Consider the following 15496-nt stretch of genomic DNA (forward strand, 5'->3'; position numbering starts at 1 on the left):
TCCAGACATTTTATTAAACTTTGATGTGTTAATTTATAGTAGTAATACTTTATCCTTGTTAAGGGGGTAAAAACTTTCAATGCAGCATTGGCTAGCAGGTCTGGTGAGAGTGGGCCCCGCCCCCCCACTGGTGTGAGAAATCCACGTTGGTTCGTTTGTCCCCTCTGCTTTCGGGCAGAGTCACAGAAAGGAAAGAAAACAAGAGCCCGTTCACTCCTCCCCTTGCCCTTCCACATCTGCCTTTCCTCTCCAGGGGAGCCACTGTTGACAGTTGTGTCTATGCCTCCTGTCTTTTTTTCCATAGAGTCACACGCAGATAGATAAACATGTACAGAGACACATCACAGCGATTTGACAGTGATGAAATGGGACCAAGGAGGTCGCTGGCTTTTTCCCTTCACAGTTTCTTAGAGAGTAATCTTTGCTGGTGTGGAGTTCCACCAGGCTCTTTTTCTCAACCACGTGGTTTTCCTTATATGAATGCACCATAGTGCACTCTGGACTCAGTTTCTCTAGTGATGAAATTAGGTGGTAAAAAATTCTTTTTTTGCGTCGTAAACAATGCTGCACCACCTTGTATTCACGTTTTTGTGCACATGTGCGTGATACCTAGAAATGGAGGGGTGATAAAACGTAGTTCTCCAGAGGAAACTGCTAACAGTTGCCATACATCCTTCTAGTCTTTTTTTCCCAATCTGTGGCATGCATACAGAGAAATACATGTATGTATAGAAATATATCACAGTGTCTGTAGCCTAATGAAAACAGGACTAAGGTTGGATTTTGGTAGGTGCTGCTGAGGTAGGAGATCGATGGGCCCCAGGCTGAGCGACTGCAACCAGTCTCCTGCTGATGCTTCAAGATAAGATACTAGCAGGAACCTTGGGCCCTGACTGAGTGGAAGACAAAGCAACCACATTTTCCTCATTCTCTCCTGGTCAAGGGGATTTCCCAGCCCGACACATGCACAGAGAAAGTCCTCAAGTCTAGGGAGGGACCAAAGGAGGGAGGAGCCACCAGCCCATAATATGTCCTGCCAACCCCTAGAAACCTTCGTGCTGGAATCCATCGTGGCTGAGAGATGCGTGCACCTGCCAGGAAGGACCCTGAGTCAGGCCAAATACGGGCACACGCAAGATGATTGGCCAGACACAACCAGGAAAACTGCCCCCATGTAAGAGATCTAAGCACCCCTACTGGGTGCAACTCACTCCTGAGTTCGCCATTGCGCTCTTCCACACGTACTCGGATTATGATCTGCTTCACAATCTCTGTCTCTCTGCCGAATTCTTTCCTCAAAGAAGGCAAGGACCGAGGCCCTCCTCCCACCTGCCCCCAGCCCCCCGCCGAGATCACCACGAAGTCACTTTCCCACGGGGCTGCATCACCACTCCCCACTTGTCCACACTCCCTTACACTGGCAAGTGTCAGTAGTATTACAGTCGATGGTGGGAAAATATGCGAATTTACATTTTCCTAACTGCCAGGAGGATCAATCATTTTTACTTATGTTTATTAGCCATTTGCACTGTTTATGTTATTCATTGCCTATTCATATTATGGCCAATTTTGGGGGGGGTTGTATGTGTGTGTGTATATTTTTCTTATTGATTTGTGATTAGTCTATAATTGTGTCTTGATGTTACCATCTCATTTCAAGAAAAAATAAAACAATCAAAAGCTAAGCTCCTCATTTGCCCTCTCTTTTTACACTAAGTCCTCTTATGACTGGGTATGAAACATTCACGCAAGTTAACATGGGCCTTGAAGTTAACCAAACAAGTGTTTTCCCCCAGAACATTCAGGAACATTTTTTCTGAATTTCCCATTTGCACAGCAGCAAGATGACACGCCTTCTGAGCACCTTTCTTTCCCCCTTTCTGCTCAGGTCACCAGTCCACAGGCCCCACTACTTTTTTTTTTTTTTGCGGTACGCGGGCCTCTCACTGCTGTGGCCTCTCCCGTTGCAGAGCACAGGCTCCGGACGTGCAGGCTCAGCGGCCATGGCTCATGGGCCCAGCCGCTCTGCGGCATGTGGGATCTTCCCGGACCGGGGCACGAACCCGCGTCCCCTGCATCGACAGGCGGACTCTCAACCACTGCGCCACCAGGGAAGCCCCACAGGCCCCACTCCTTTGAAAGAGCAGGTCTGCAAAGACAGAATGCAGGCGCCCATGGACAACACTCAGATGACACTCCCTCCGCAGCACAATTGTCTTGTTCTTAGCCTTAGACACATCTACTCATTCTTTTTTTGTTTTTAATAGATTTTTTAAAATTTTTGGCTATGTTGAGTCTTTGTTGCTACATGTGGGCCTTCTCTAGTCATGGTGACTGGGGCCTACTCATTGTGGTGGCTTCTCTTGTTGCGAGCACGGGCTCTAGACACGCGGGCTTCAGTAGTTGTGGATCTTGGGCTCTAGAGTACAGGCTCAGTTGTGGTGCATGGGCTTAGTTGCTCCCTGGTTTGTGGGATCTTCCTGGGCCAGGGATCAAACCCATGTCCCCTGCATTGGCAGGTGGATTCTTAACCACTGCGCCACCAGGGAAGCCCCATCTACTCATTCTTTTCTTTTTTTTTTTTAAATAAATAAATTTATTTATTTACTTACTTACTTATGGCTGCGTTGGGTCTTCGTTGCTGCGCGTGGGCTTTACTTGTGGTGAGCCGGGGGCTACTCTTCGTTGAGGTGTGCAGGCTTCTTATTGCGGTGGCTTCTCTTGTTGCAGAGCACGGGCTTCAGTAGTTGCAGCACACGGGCTCAGTAGTTGTGGTTTGTGAGCAATAGAGCACAAGACTCAGTAGTTGTGGCGCACGGACTTAGTTGCTCCGCAGCATATGGGATCTTCCCGGACCAGGGCTCGAACCCATGTCCCCTGCATTGGCAGGTGGATTCTCAACCACTGCGCCACCAGAGAAGCCCATCCCATCTACTCATTCTTGATCTTTGATGTACAGATACTATGAGAGTATAATGTGGACCTCGTATACCTAGAACACGATGATGTATGGCCTTTTAGTCATTGCAGGGCCAAAGTGGGAGAGAGCATAGGGGCTGTAGGAGATGAGACTCCTCCTCACCTTGGTGGTTAAGTAAATCCTGGAAATTGCTGTAACGGGAGTGATATGTGGACATGTCTACCATCATGTGTTGCATAGCGGGGCCTGAGTAAGTGGTGGCAATTGACACTGTGCATGTTTTTCTTTTTTCCAAATGTTTATTTATTTTTTGGCCGCAGCATGTGTCATGTGGGATCTTAGTTCCCTGACCAGGGATTGAACCCGTGCCCCTGCAGTGGAAGCACGGAGTCCTAACTGCTGGACCACCAGGGGAGTCCTAATCACTGGACCGTCAGGGAAGTCCTTGTGCATGTTAATACATATCATATTTCCACAGGCTTTCGTTGGATGACTTTACCTCCTAAGTTTCACAGGATACCCAAGAGCCATTTTAATCTGCCCTGATGTAATTTCCTGCTGAGTTTCCTAAAATGTCCAGGCTGAGATGCAGGCCAGAGAGGCCAGGATTGGCTCTTGTTGGCAGTGAATAGACAGGAAAAGCTTCCATAAAACATAAAACTGCCATTAGCTTACATTTTCTAAGGTCACTGTGTTTGGCACGATGGTCTTGTCACAGCCATTACCAGCAATGAGCTTAATGCGTGGACGGAGCAGCTGCACCTGCAGATGATTTCCTTGAAGGTAGATTGTGAACAGTGTTTCCTGGAAAGCTTCACTTTCTAGAGCAACGTTGAAAGCTTCAGCCAAAAAAGGCTTAGGGGTTCATGGCCACTGGAGAATCTGTATCTCAAGCTGCCTGCACATCCATGGTGCAGACTGCAGTAGTGTGAGGGCTTTGCATGCAAGATTTCCCAGTCATCATGTAATAGGGAAGAATCAGGGGCTTCCCTGGTGGCACAGTGGTTAAGAATCCGCCTGCCAGTGCAGGGGACATGAGTCCAAGCCCTGGTCCAGGAAGATCCCACATGCCGTGGAGCAACTAAGCCCGTGCGCCACAACTACTGAGCCTGCGCTCTAGAGCCGGCAAGCCGCAACTACTGAGCCTGCATGCTACAACTACTGAAGCCCGTGTGCCTAGAGACCATGTTCTGCAACAAGAGAAGCCACCGCAAGGAGAAGCACGTACACCGCAACAAAGAGTAGCCCCCGCTCGCTGCAACTAGAGAAAGCCTGTGCACAGCAACAAAGACCCAACATAGCCAAAGATTAAATAAATAAATAAATAAATAAATAAGTCTATTTTTTAAAAAAAAGAATCATTGTATTCTATCACAAGTTAATCACCAAAGGGGTGTGGCCTATGAGCTTAAATTACATATAATGGCCCATCTCTGGGAACCTTGCCTCCCAGGTAATGAGCGTTAATCTAAAATATCTTTATTTAGCTCACAGGAAACATCCCAACCAGGTCCACCTGTGAATGACTGCAGGAAAGAAGAAACACATCCCCTCTGGAGACTGACCAGAACCAGGAAATGTTTGACTTTACTCCCTCCCCTTTTAGTATAAAACAAGCCTGAATTCTAACTTAGTCGAGATGGTTCTTTGGGACACGAGTCCATCATCTTCTTGGTCTGCTGGTTTTCCAAATAAAGTCCTCATTCCTTGCCCTGATGACTTCAATCTCGATTTATTTTCCTGTTGTATGGCAAGCAGTATGAGCTTGGACTTGATAAAAATCACCATCATGCTTACTGCTTACTGAGCGCAACTGTGTGTGTACAGGTAGAGTGCCAGGACAGGGCCTTTATGATGTCATTTAACCACGGCAACTCACCTGTTGGGCAGTTATTAATCAGGTGAGAAAGCTAAGGCTCAGAGAGGTAAAGTGACCTGCTTGGTAGATGGAGGAGCTAAATGCAAACCACAAATCTGTGCACTTTGCTCTGTGAACATCTTACTCTTTGTCATGGACTGGTGATCCATTCCTTACCCACTTTGGTCATTTGCATATTCACCTGGCCTTTCATCTAATGAGCACCTAAACACAGCACCTAAACTCTAATGAGTATGTCCTGTGTGCTAAAAACTGTCAGGTGCCTTACATATGTGATCTCTTAATCCTCACAGTTCTAAGAGGTTTTGAACTTTTTATTTGAATAGTGTCAACTTTTTTAATTAATTTATTTATTTATTTTGGCTGCACCAGGTCTTAGTTGTGGCACATGGGACCTTTGTTGCGGCATGGGGGATCTTTAGTTGGGGCATGTGGACTTCTTAGTTGTGGCATGCATGCAGGATTTAGTTCCCTGACCAGGGCTCGAACCTGGGCCCCCTGCATTGGGAGTGCAGAGTCTTACCCACTGGACCACCAGGGAAGTCCCTGTCATTTGTTTTTAAAGTGTATTTTTAAAATAAATTTATTTATTTTATTTATTTATTTTGGCTGCGTTGGGTCTTCATTGCTGCACGCGGGCTCCCTCTAGTTGCAGCGAGAGGGGACTACTCTTCATTGCGGTGTTTGTGCTTCTCATTGTGGTGGCTTCTCCTGTTGTGGAGCTTGGGGTCTAGGCACGCAGGCTTCAGTAGTTGCGGCACGTGGGCTCAGTAGTTGCGGCACGCGGGCTCTAGAGTGCAGGCTCAGTAGTTGTGGCGCACCGGCTTAGTTGATCCGTGGCTTGCGGGATCTTCCCAGACCAGGGCTTGAACCCGTGTCCCCTGCCTGGGCAGGCAGATTCTTAACCACTGTGCCACCAGGGAAGTCTCTCATTTATTTTTTAAGTAGCAAGTCCATACAGAAAAATACATACATCCTAAGTATACAGCCTAGTGGACTTTCACAAAATGAACACACCTGTGTGATCACAGCTGATCAAGAAACAAAACAGTGTGTCTTCTCTTCCTCCCTCCTGCCCATCCACCCTCTCTCTGGTTAACACATGTATCTCTATGCAGCTCTCATGAGGATTTTTTAAAAATAAATTTATTTATTTATTCATTTTTCACTGCATTGGGTCTTCGTTGCTGCACGTGGGTTTCCTCTAGTTGTGGCGAGCGGGGGGCTACTCTTCGTGTGCTGCATGGGCTTCTCATTGTGGTGGTTTCTCTTGTTGCGGAGCACAGGCTCTAGGCGTGCAGGCCCCAGCAGTTGTGGCACACAGGCTCGGTAGTTGTGGCTCGCGGGCTCTAGAGCGCAGGCTCAGTTGTTGTGACATGTGGGCTTAGTTGCTTCACGGCATGTGGGATCTTCCCGGACCAGGGCTCGAACCCATGTCCCCTGCATTGGCAGTTGGATTCTTAACCACTGCGCCACCAGGGAAGCCTGATGGCTTTTTGTTTTCTCTGGCCGTGCTGTGCAGCTTGCGGGATCTTAGTTTCCAACCAGGGACTGAACCTGGGTGCCCAGCAGCGGAAGCTCAGAGCCCTAACCACTGGACCTCCAGGGAATTCCCTCACATGAAGATTTTTGTGTCTGATTTGGAGAAGGTTGCAAATAATTAATGAAACAGCATTTTTTTCAAATACAGGTTTTATATTCTATAAACTCAGAATGAAATTGATAAGCCAGGCCTCGCCTGTCACATGGGACTAAGTTCAAAGTGAAAGACACAGATCATAATTTCAAATCAGAACCTTTGGTAAATGTCCTACAACTTTTTAAAATAAATTAGTTAATGTATTTGGCTGCGTGGGGTCTTAGTTGAGGCACACAGGATCTTTCGTTGTGACACGTGGGCTCCCTAGTTATGGCGCACGGGCTCTAGAGTGCGCAGGCTCAGTAGTTGCGGTACTCAGGCCTAGTTGTCCTGAGGCACGTGGGATCCCAGTTCCCCGACCAGGGAGCAAACCCGCATCTCCCGCATTGGCAGGTGGATTCTCAACCACTGGACCACCAGGGAAGTCCCCTACAACTTTTACTAGAATACCCTGAATGTTCCACATTGCAAGGCATTTCAGCAATACTTATTTTAAATCAACATTTCTTCTACAGGTACCAAGAATCTGATATGTACTGGATAACACCAGTAGGCCTGCCCTCCCAGGCTCCTTCCCCACAGATGTCTCCTTTTGGAGCCAGAGAAAAGGCCACCTGTACCTGTGGTTCTGAAACCAACCGTCAGACACTCTCTGACACCAACTAGATGTCCAACAATTCAAGTCAATCCAGTTCTGACCCTAACTACCCAGGTGAGCGGCAGACCCCGCTGGTTTAAGAAGTCAGTTCCACAAGACCTAACCCAGCCCCCGCTTCAGATGCCAATTGCAGGTCCTGGGGGGCCACCCCTACCTCTGCCAGACCAGCTACAGATCAGGGGTTCCCCCAGCCCCTCCTCAGTTTCAATACTCACTAGAATGACTCACAGAAATCAGGAAAACACTTTACTCAGGTTTACTGGCTTATTATAAAGGATATATCTCAGGAACAGTCAAATGGAAGAGTTGCAGAGGGCAAGGCATGGGAGAAGGGATGCGGAGCTTCCACGAACAGATTTTGGAGGGACACACACATTCAGTCGATGGCACCTCTTGTATTGTAATTTATTTTTAAACATCACTTTCTTCACAATTATTTGGAAAGGTGTTTAGTTCAGATATCTTGAGGCAGTTCCTGCTTCCTGCCAAGGTTCCTGAAATATCTCACAAAAAGTGTCACTTTGTGATGAGAATTTGGGAGTAATTTTCTGCCAAAATTGTTGAAGTCTCTGGGTCCTAATGATAAAGTTGGCTAATACAGCTTGTTATAATACCGTAGTGTGAAATTTGGGACCAGTATGAAGTTTCCCGTAGGGCAGGTGTATTGATTTTGAGCTCAGAGGATTGGTGGGTTACTTGTGCCTTACCTGGGCCCCATCTCCTCAATGACTCACTCTTCTTGCTAAAAATCAGGATCATCTCAGGAATTCCCTGGCGGTCCAGAAGTTAGGACTCTGCGTTTTCACTGCCAAGGGCGCGGGTTCGATCCCTGGTCTGGGAATTAACATCCCGCAAGCCTCTCAGCACATCCAAAAAATAAACAAATACAATTGAAAATTAAAAACAAAAAAATCAGGGGGCCGTTGTACCCTCCCATGGACCTGTCCCAGGGAGGGTGCAATGGCCAGCCCCTCGGATAGACAGAAACAATAACCAGGCCTCTGGAGCCTGCTGTTTCCTTGGCACCGGCTGAGAGAAGTGAAGGCTAACAAAGAAGGGCCAGTTTCCTTGAAGCTGCTAAGACCACATTCATGTCGCTTCTCCAGTAAAGTCTGGAGTGTGAGAAACTGTGGCCTCTCCTGGGTCAGCAACACCCCACATACACACCCCAGTCCCGGCTCTTGGGGACGGAGGAGGCATTACACCTTGCCTGTTTGTTACCTGTCTTTTGAGTCTTTACTCTTTAGAGCCAATCCTGGCTCCACTGATGGAACTGGAAATTTATTCCTTAATGAGACTGATACAAAACAGGGTCAGAAAACTGGGTGACAGCTCCTGCAAAAATCTTCTGATTTCTTTAGGATCTTCCTTTTTTGTGAGGATGGAAGATGAAGCTCAGAGGACGCACAATAATTCTTCCCTAACATACTCCTCTTTCCTGTAGACTTGAGGATTTCAGCTACTCTCACATTCAGGCAGAGGCATTTTTGTTGTCTCATGCCATGTGACCTGTTCCAGGGACCCTTTATATTTTGCCTATTCTTTTTTTTTTTTTTTTTTTGCGGTACACGGGCCTCTCACTGTTGTGGCCTCTCCCATTGCGGAGCACAGGCTCCGGACGCGCAGGCTCAGTGACCATGGCTCAGAGGCCCAGCTGCTCCGCGGCATGTGGGATCTTCCTGGACCGGGGCACGAACCCGTGTCCCCTGCATCAGCAGGCGGACTCTCAACCACTGCGCCACCAGGGAAGCTCTGCCTATTCTTTTAATAGAAGACATCATTTATTGGCGCACATAAGTGATGAGCCTGGGGGCAGCTTTACCTCCAGGCATGGACTGTTTCCAAGGCTCAGATGATACAATCAGCCTGGTTTCTTCCCAGCTCCTCCAGGTCGTAAGCTACAAGGCGGCAAGACCCCAGCCGGCAGTGCCAGGAGAAAGGCAAGCCGCCACTCTTGCTCAGCAACTGTCTTTGGCCTGAATTAGATCATGGGGTCAGGCCTGACCACTCACTGGGACGAGGAGGATGAGATGCCAGGCCTAGTTGCATCCTGACCTTGCCGGGAAGCTGAAAGCTGAGCCGACCTGAAGGCTGGGCTGAAGCATGGTAAAGGTGTGCTCCTTGAGGTCTCAGAGCCCACGGCCCCCAAGCTGAGCCTCAAGCTCCCTCTGGGCAGGGCTGGTCAGCCAGAGTTTGTTCATTTTTATGACTGAGCAGTATTCTAAATTTAGGCTAGTACAAATAAAGCTGCTATGACAATAGAATAAGGGTTTTTGTGAGGACATAACTTCTTACATCTCTAGGATAAACGTCTACTGCTGCAACTGTCAGATCATATGGTAAGTATATGTTTAGCTTTTAAGAAACTGCCGAACTATTTCCAAAGTGGTTGTACCATTTGACATTGCCATCGACACTGTATGGGGAGCTGAGTGTCTCTGCATCCTCACCAGCATTTTGTATAAGCACTACTTTTTTTTTTTTTTTTGCGGTACGTGGGCCTCTCACTGTTGTGGCCTCTCCCGCTGCGGAGCACAGGCTTCGGACGCGCAGGCTCAGAGGCCATGGCTCACGGGCCCAGCCGCTCCGCGGCATGTGGGATCTTCCCGGACCGGGGCACGAACCCGCGTCCCCTGCATCGGCAGGCAGACTCTCAACCACTGCGTCACCAGGGAAGCCTTTCAGGACTTACTCTTAACAATGTTCCTTTATATCATACATACATATAGTGTTAACTATAGTCATCATGTTGTACATTATATCCCCCATACTATGTATCTTATAGCTGGAAGTTTGTGCTTTTTCACCCCATTCTTCCAATTCCCCCTCCTCCCACACTCCTGCCTCTGGTAATCACAAGTCCGCTCTATTTCTCTATGAGCTTTTTTGTTTGTTTTTAGAGTGCACATGTAGGGGAAAACTCAGTTCTGATAGGGGGTCTTGAAGCCCTCTCTCTGAGTAGGCAAGAGATAGGAACATGTAGAGGAGATCTTGCATCTAAATCGGGCTGCTGGCAGAAGCTGCGCTATTGCTGTCCTGTCAAGGTGCGGAGTCAAAAATACGTCTGTGTTTAGAGGTTGGAAATACCGTATTCACTCCCAACTAACACGGGGAGTAGGTGGGTCCGGGCTGTGCCCACTTGTGCACACGTCTGTCCACTCCTGCCTCCCTGAGCAGAGAGGCTCTGTTCGCCTCCCCGTCCTTGGCCTCCTTTGCTGTTCTCCCTGCATCCTCCTTCCTACAGCTTTGTGTAATTTGGAAGAAAAATAATCACGCATTGAGATGTCTGGGCTCTCTCTTTCTCTGGAGAAACGTGTGCCAGGGTCCTGAGGCTCTAAAGCTTAGGAACTGTTTCTTCATCAGTTAAGATCCCTGCCCTGAGAAGTAAGAAAATATTTATGACCTTTGAAATTCACTCATGTATCCACTCTTTTGGACGGACACATTTGTGCCCAGTGCTGTAGCGATGTGATACTTCACGCTTTGACATGTTCAACGCACCAGCTGCATGGCTTCAGCTGGAAAGGCTGCATGAATTCTGCTGGGCAGCGAGGGACAGGGGTCAGTGAGCAAGGATTCGTGATGCTTTCAGGCATACTGAGCTGCTTTTACTCTGCCGTGGTGTGCACCCTCAGTGACTGAATGCTTTCTATCCCTCTGTGTCTGTTCAGTGATTTCCGTTCAACGTGGTTACTTCTGTTTTCCCTGAGCAAACCCCAAGCTAACTGCAATCTTCCTGAGCACGAATCAGTCTCTGGGCTTGTGGCTTCTCACCAGCTCCTTCCTTCTGGGTCCCCGTCTCCTACCTTTACTTTTGTATTGGTTAGATGTTAACTGTTTATTCAGTGTCATTCTCCCCCATCATGTCTGCACGTAAAGATCTCCTAACAGAACAGTGAAGGAGAAAAAGATGGTAGTCTTCAGTTGTTCTCATTTGTTTCCATCTCTGAGAAACACAAAGTAATTATATTAAGAGACTCCTTGTAACATCTGTAAGGCATTGACTTTTGGAATGTGTCCCACTGACCTCAGGGAGAAGAAGGGAAAGTGTATCTGACCTCTGGCCCTTTCCTTCCCCTCCTGTGTACCTAAGCACTGCAGCTTTAGGAGCTAGAAGCTCAGGAAAGTCAGCAAGCCCTAAGGTGCTAGACAGTTCGGGACGGTTCCAGCCTTCAGCATTATTGGGCTAAGGCCCCAAATGTCTAAGGTTTCCACACAAACCTGAAGGAACTGCTACTGGCATATTCTCAGAAAAACCAGAGGGCAGTCTTATTTTGGTGGAAACTTGAAGCAATGGCTGTACCATTATTTACCTATTATTGCTCAGGCCAAGGCTGCCTTTCTCTATTCTGTTCTGCGATGATAGGACTGGAGTCTATAAACTACATTTCCCAGACGCCCTTGCCATCTGATTTCTTTTCAGGTTCTGCCAATGGGAGGCGCTGGTGGGAGACTGGAAGGTGGCAGGGGAGATGAGCATCCCTTCTCATCTTAAGCTACTGTCAAAGGCCCGAGCACCAGCTGCAACAGTCTCTCAATCCAGCACCAGCTGGTGGTGGCCCATCCCTTTGGTTTGAAAGGCCTATAGCATTTCAAAGGAAAGTTTCTATTTCCTGGATCTTAATTGATAGGATACTCATTACCAGGATTAAGGGTCACTTCCTACCTCCTGGAGCACATGTGAGTTTCTAATGCATCTGAGGTACTTGCCACTTCCCGCTCCTCAGTCTGTGCAGCAAGATGTCATGAATGTAATGGATCTGTGTGATGTTCTGTGGAATGTCAGGAAGATTAAGTTCTCTGCTGGCATGATGACGACAGTGGACAGTGAGAAGGAGAGGTGACATAACCCCGAGGCTAGACAAGTGAAGATGTATTGCTGACTTACCTCCTTCCCGACTGGGTCCTGATGGATACAATAGCCATTTTTAGGATTTGCCATTTGCAGATGAACTACACTGAGGTTGCCAAAAAAAAAAAAAAACCCAGGAGATTTTGTAAAATATCTTAAATCGCTAGACTTGGAGAAGGGGACAAGATTGTTTTAAAATAATGCTGGAGAGACAAATTGTGGCATATTCATTCAATATGTATTGAATGGCATAGTAGTCTATGCAGCAAAGAGTGAACCATAGTTGCATAGAACCAAAGTGATGAATTCCTAACACATAATGTTGAGCAAAAGAAACTAGACACAAAAGAATCCATACTGTACGAGGCCATTTCTCTGACATTCATGAGCAAGGAAAACTATTCCATAATGGTAGCAGTCAGAATAATGGTTATCTTTTGAAGAGAGATTAATACCTGGGTGGAGGCTCATGGAAGCATTCTGGGCTGCTGGAAATTTCTACGTCTTAATTTGTATGGCGGTTACACATAGGTACACTAATGGAAGAATTCGCCGAGCTGTACACTTAAGAGTCGCGCATTCTACATGCGTATCTCTCAATAAAAACCAGTACAAAATTCTCAGTACAGACTAGACATTAAAAGTATTTATGGGGCTTCCCTGATGGCGCAGTGGTTGAGAGTCCGCCTGCCGATGCAGGGGACACGGGTTCGTGCCCCGGTCCGGGAAGATCCCACGTGCTGCGGAGCAGTTGGGCCCGTGAGCCATGGCCGCTGAGCCTGCGCATCTGGAGCTTGTGCTCCGCAATGAGAGAGGCCACAACAGTGAGAGGCCCTCATACAGCAAAAAAAAAAAAAGTATTTATAAGATAAATGGATGTGTGACTTGAGCTTTCCAACTTGGTTTCATTTATTCCACCAATAATGCTAGTAGAAGCTTAGAAACTTTTTGATGAATTGTGTACCCAAGTGACATACAAAGTCTAAAAACACATCTTCTCAGAGTAATATGGTTTAACTCTACCACAAACAAAATATTGTGAGTCTTATCAGTTTATTTAAACTACACATTTCTGAAATACTCACATAGACATTTGTATATACAGATAAAGATTTATTTTAATCAGGTAAGTATTCATCATCTCTTTTAAGTGTCCAAACGGACTTATCCTGTGGAGGATACACAGGAGACAAGCACTTTTGTGGAGGCCAGAGCACAGAGGCAGACTTTGTATCTCCTACCAAGACCAGACTCATGTCAGTCTGGAAAATGGGACAAATGAAATCTATAACACCTACCAATATATCCTGTGAAATCTTATTTCATTGCCACAGGCTGGTAAATGCCTTTGGTGCATGAATGCATTGCCCATCCAAGGTGCACATCCAAAAGAATATATATGTTTGGTGTGCAGGCTAATTTCATGCTTATTCAACACCCTACTAATGAGGCTCACAGTTATGCAGCATTTTTTGACATGCTAACCTTATCATAGCTTTATATGTATAAACTTATTTAAACCTCATAACAACTCTGAGTTAGGGACTGCTACAATCTCCATTTTACTGACATACGAACTTGCCCTCGGGTCACAGGTATTCATGGCAGGGCTGGAATTTGAAACCATGCAGTCTGATTCCATTCTCTCTCTTTGTATTTTATAAGTTTATTTATTTATTTACTTATGGCTGCATTGGGTCTTCGTTGCTGCACGTGGGCTTTCTGTAGTTGCGGCGAGCGGGGGCTACTCTTCGTTGTGGTGCATGGGCTTCTCATTGCAGTGGCTTCTCTTGTTGCGGAGCTCAGGCTCTAGGCACGCAGGCTTCAGTAGTTGTGGCACATGGGCTTAGTTGCTCCACGGCATGTGGGCTCTTCCTGGACCAGGGCTCGAATCCGTGTCCCCTGCATTGGCAAGCGGATTCTTAACCACTGCGCCACCAGGGAAGCCCTTCCATTACCATATATTCTTAAGCATTCAAGGTAAGAAATGATGGAAAGCTATGCTTCAGGGAGGCAGATGATTTGTTTTGGGGTATCTTGATAGAGTGGCACAGCTATATCTCAGCAGATTGGGGTGACATTTCAGGACCATGCAGAGCGCTTGAGCCACTTAGCTTTCCTGCAGTTCCCCTTTCCCAACTGTATTATTTTCCCACTGCTTGCTGTCTTTCTTCTTCACTTAATCATTCAGGCTACACATAATTACTGTATGTCTACTATGTACCAGGCTTCTGTATTATGTGCAGAAAATGAGAAAATAAGACCCAGCCCCTTCCATATTTATGGCATAAATTGCCCTCATTTCTTTCTCTTGTTCCTAAGTTCACTCTGTTTATCTTTTGCACCAGTTCACTGTTGCTTGCTGATGTGAGGTGACCCCAAAGTGACTTTTTAAAGTCCTGACCCTTTGCCTTTTGGCATCAGTAAACAACACCAGCAGTGTCTGGATCCTACTTCTCAGTAAAATGCCACTGACAGCTCAAGGCAAGGTTTGTTTTTGTTTTGAGAGTGTTTCAAATCCAACTTGGTTCCATCATTTACCTCCTGGCGGCCTGATAACCAGGGAGCAATAACTCCCTTATCTGTGGGCTGTTTAATGACAACATAGTACCACCCTGGGAGCAATAGCCTAAGGCCCTTTTCCAGATGCCATGTTTTAAGACTTTCAGCTGGAAAGATCTTCATTACGTGAAATTTATTCTGATTATTTAAAGGCAGGATTTGGTCTTCTAATTCAGAAACAAACAAATGAACTCTGGCTTGCTGCCTCCTGCATTTCTGGCTCTAGGCCATGTGATCATCTAATTTGTAGTTTTTCAGGCCGACAGAGGTTAGAAACTGGCCAATGTGGGCCTCAACAGCAGATAAGCTCATCAAGACTGTGACAGGAATTATGAAGACTGCTATAGATGGCTTAAAAAAAACCGACCTCCCGTTCTGCAAGGCATCATTGTCTCTTTCTTCCACTGCTGTGCTTTGCCAGGTTCTCTGTGAGTCCCAGGTCCGAGAGGCACCAATCACTCTCGGTGTTTGCTGCCTACAGGTAATTATGCTAAAAGTCTTGTAGTAGTAGATCTTATTATGCTTTAGTACATTATGCATTCCAGAGCAGAAGGTTTTTGCTGGAAAGCTTCACTGTTAGATATGATTTGCATTTTTTACTAGGTACTTTTCTTTGCTCCTTGAAGGCGAACACGTTAAGGATTCCTTTGTGCATAAACAAACCTGTGGGGTTGAGTGTGTGTTCTTAACAAGACTGGCAATACTTTAAAATAGGGCATGCCTTTACTGCAGGGCCTAAACGGTTTGTTTGGAGTGGCTAGGGTGAGGGAGCAGGGAAGAAATAAAAGATTTTTAGGGCAAATCCATCTGTAATTAAAATAAAAACGCTAAGTCGTCAAATCAGATAGCAAGCATTTGAAAGTAAAATGATTTACTCCTAATTTTTAAAAACTGGGTTTTTTTGTAGGGCTCTGTTTGAGGCTCTTGCCCTGCTATAGTGCTGAGGAATGTGTTTAGTCGACCTATTGAATTAAGCCTGTACTGTG

The sequence above is a fragment of the Mesoplodon mirus genome (genome assembly GCF_964341445.2).
Source record: "Mesoplodon mirus genome assembly, chromosome: 8".
NCBI classification, from domain to species: Eukaryota; Metazoa; Chordata; class Mammalia; order Artiodactyla; family Ziphiidae; genus Mesoplodon; species Mesoplodon mirus.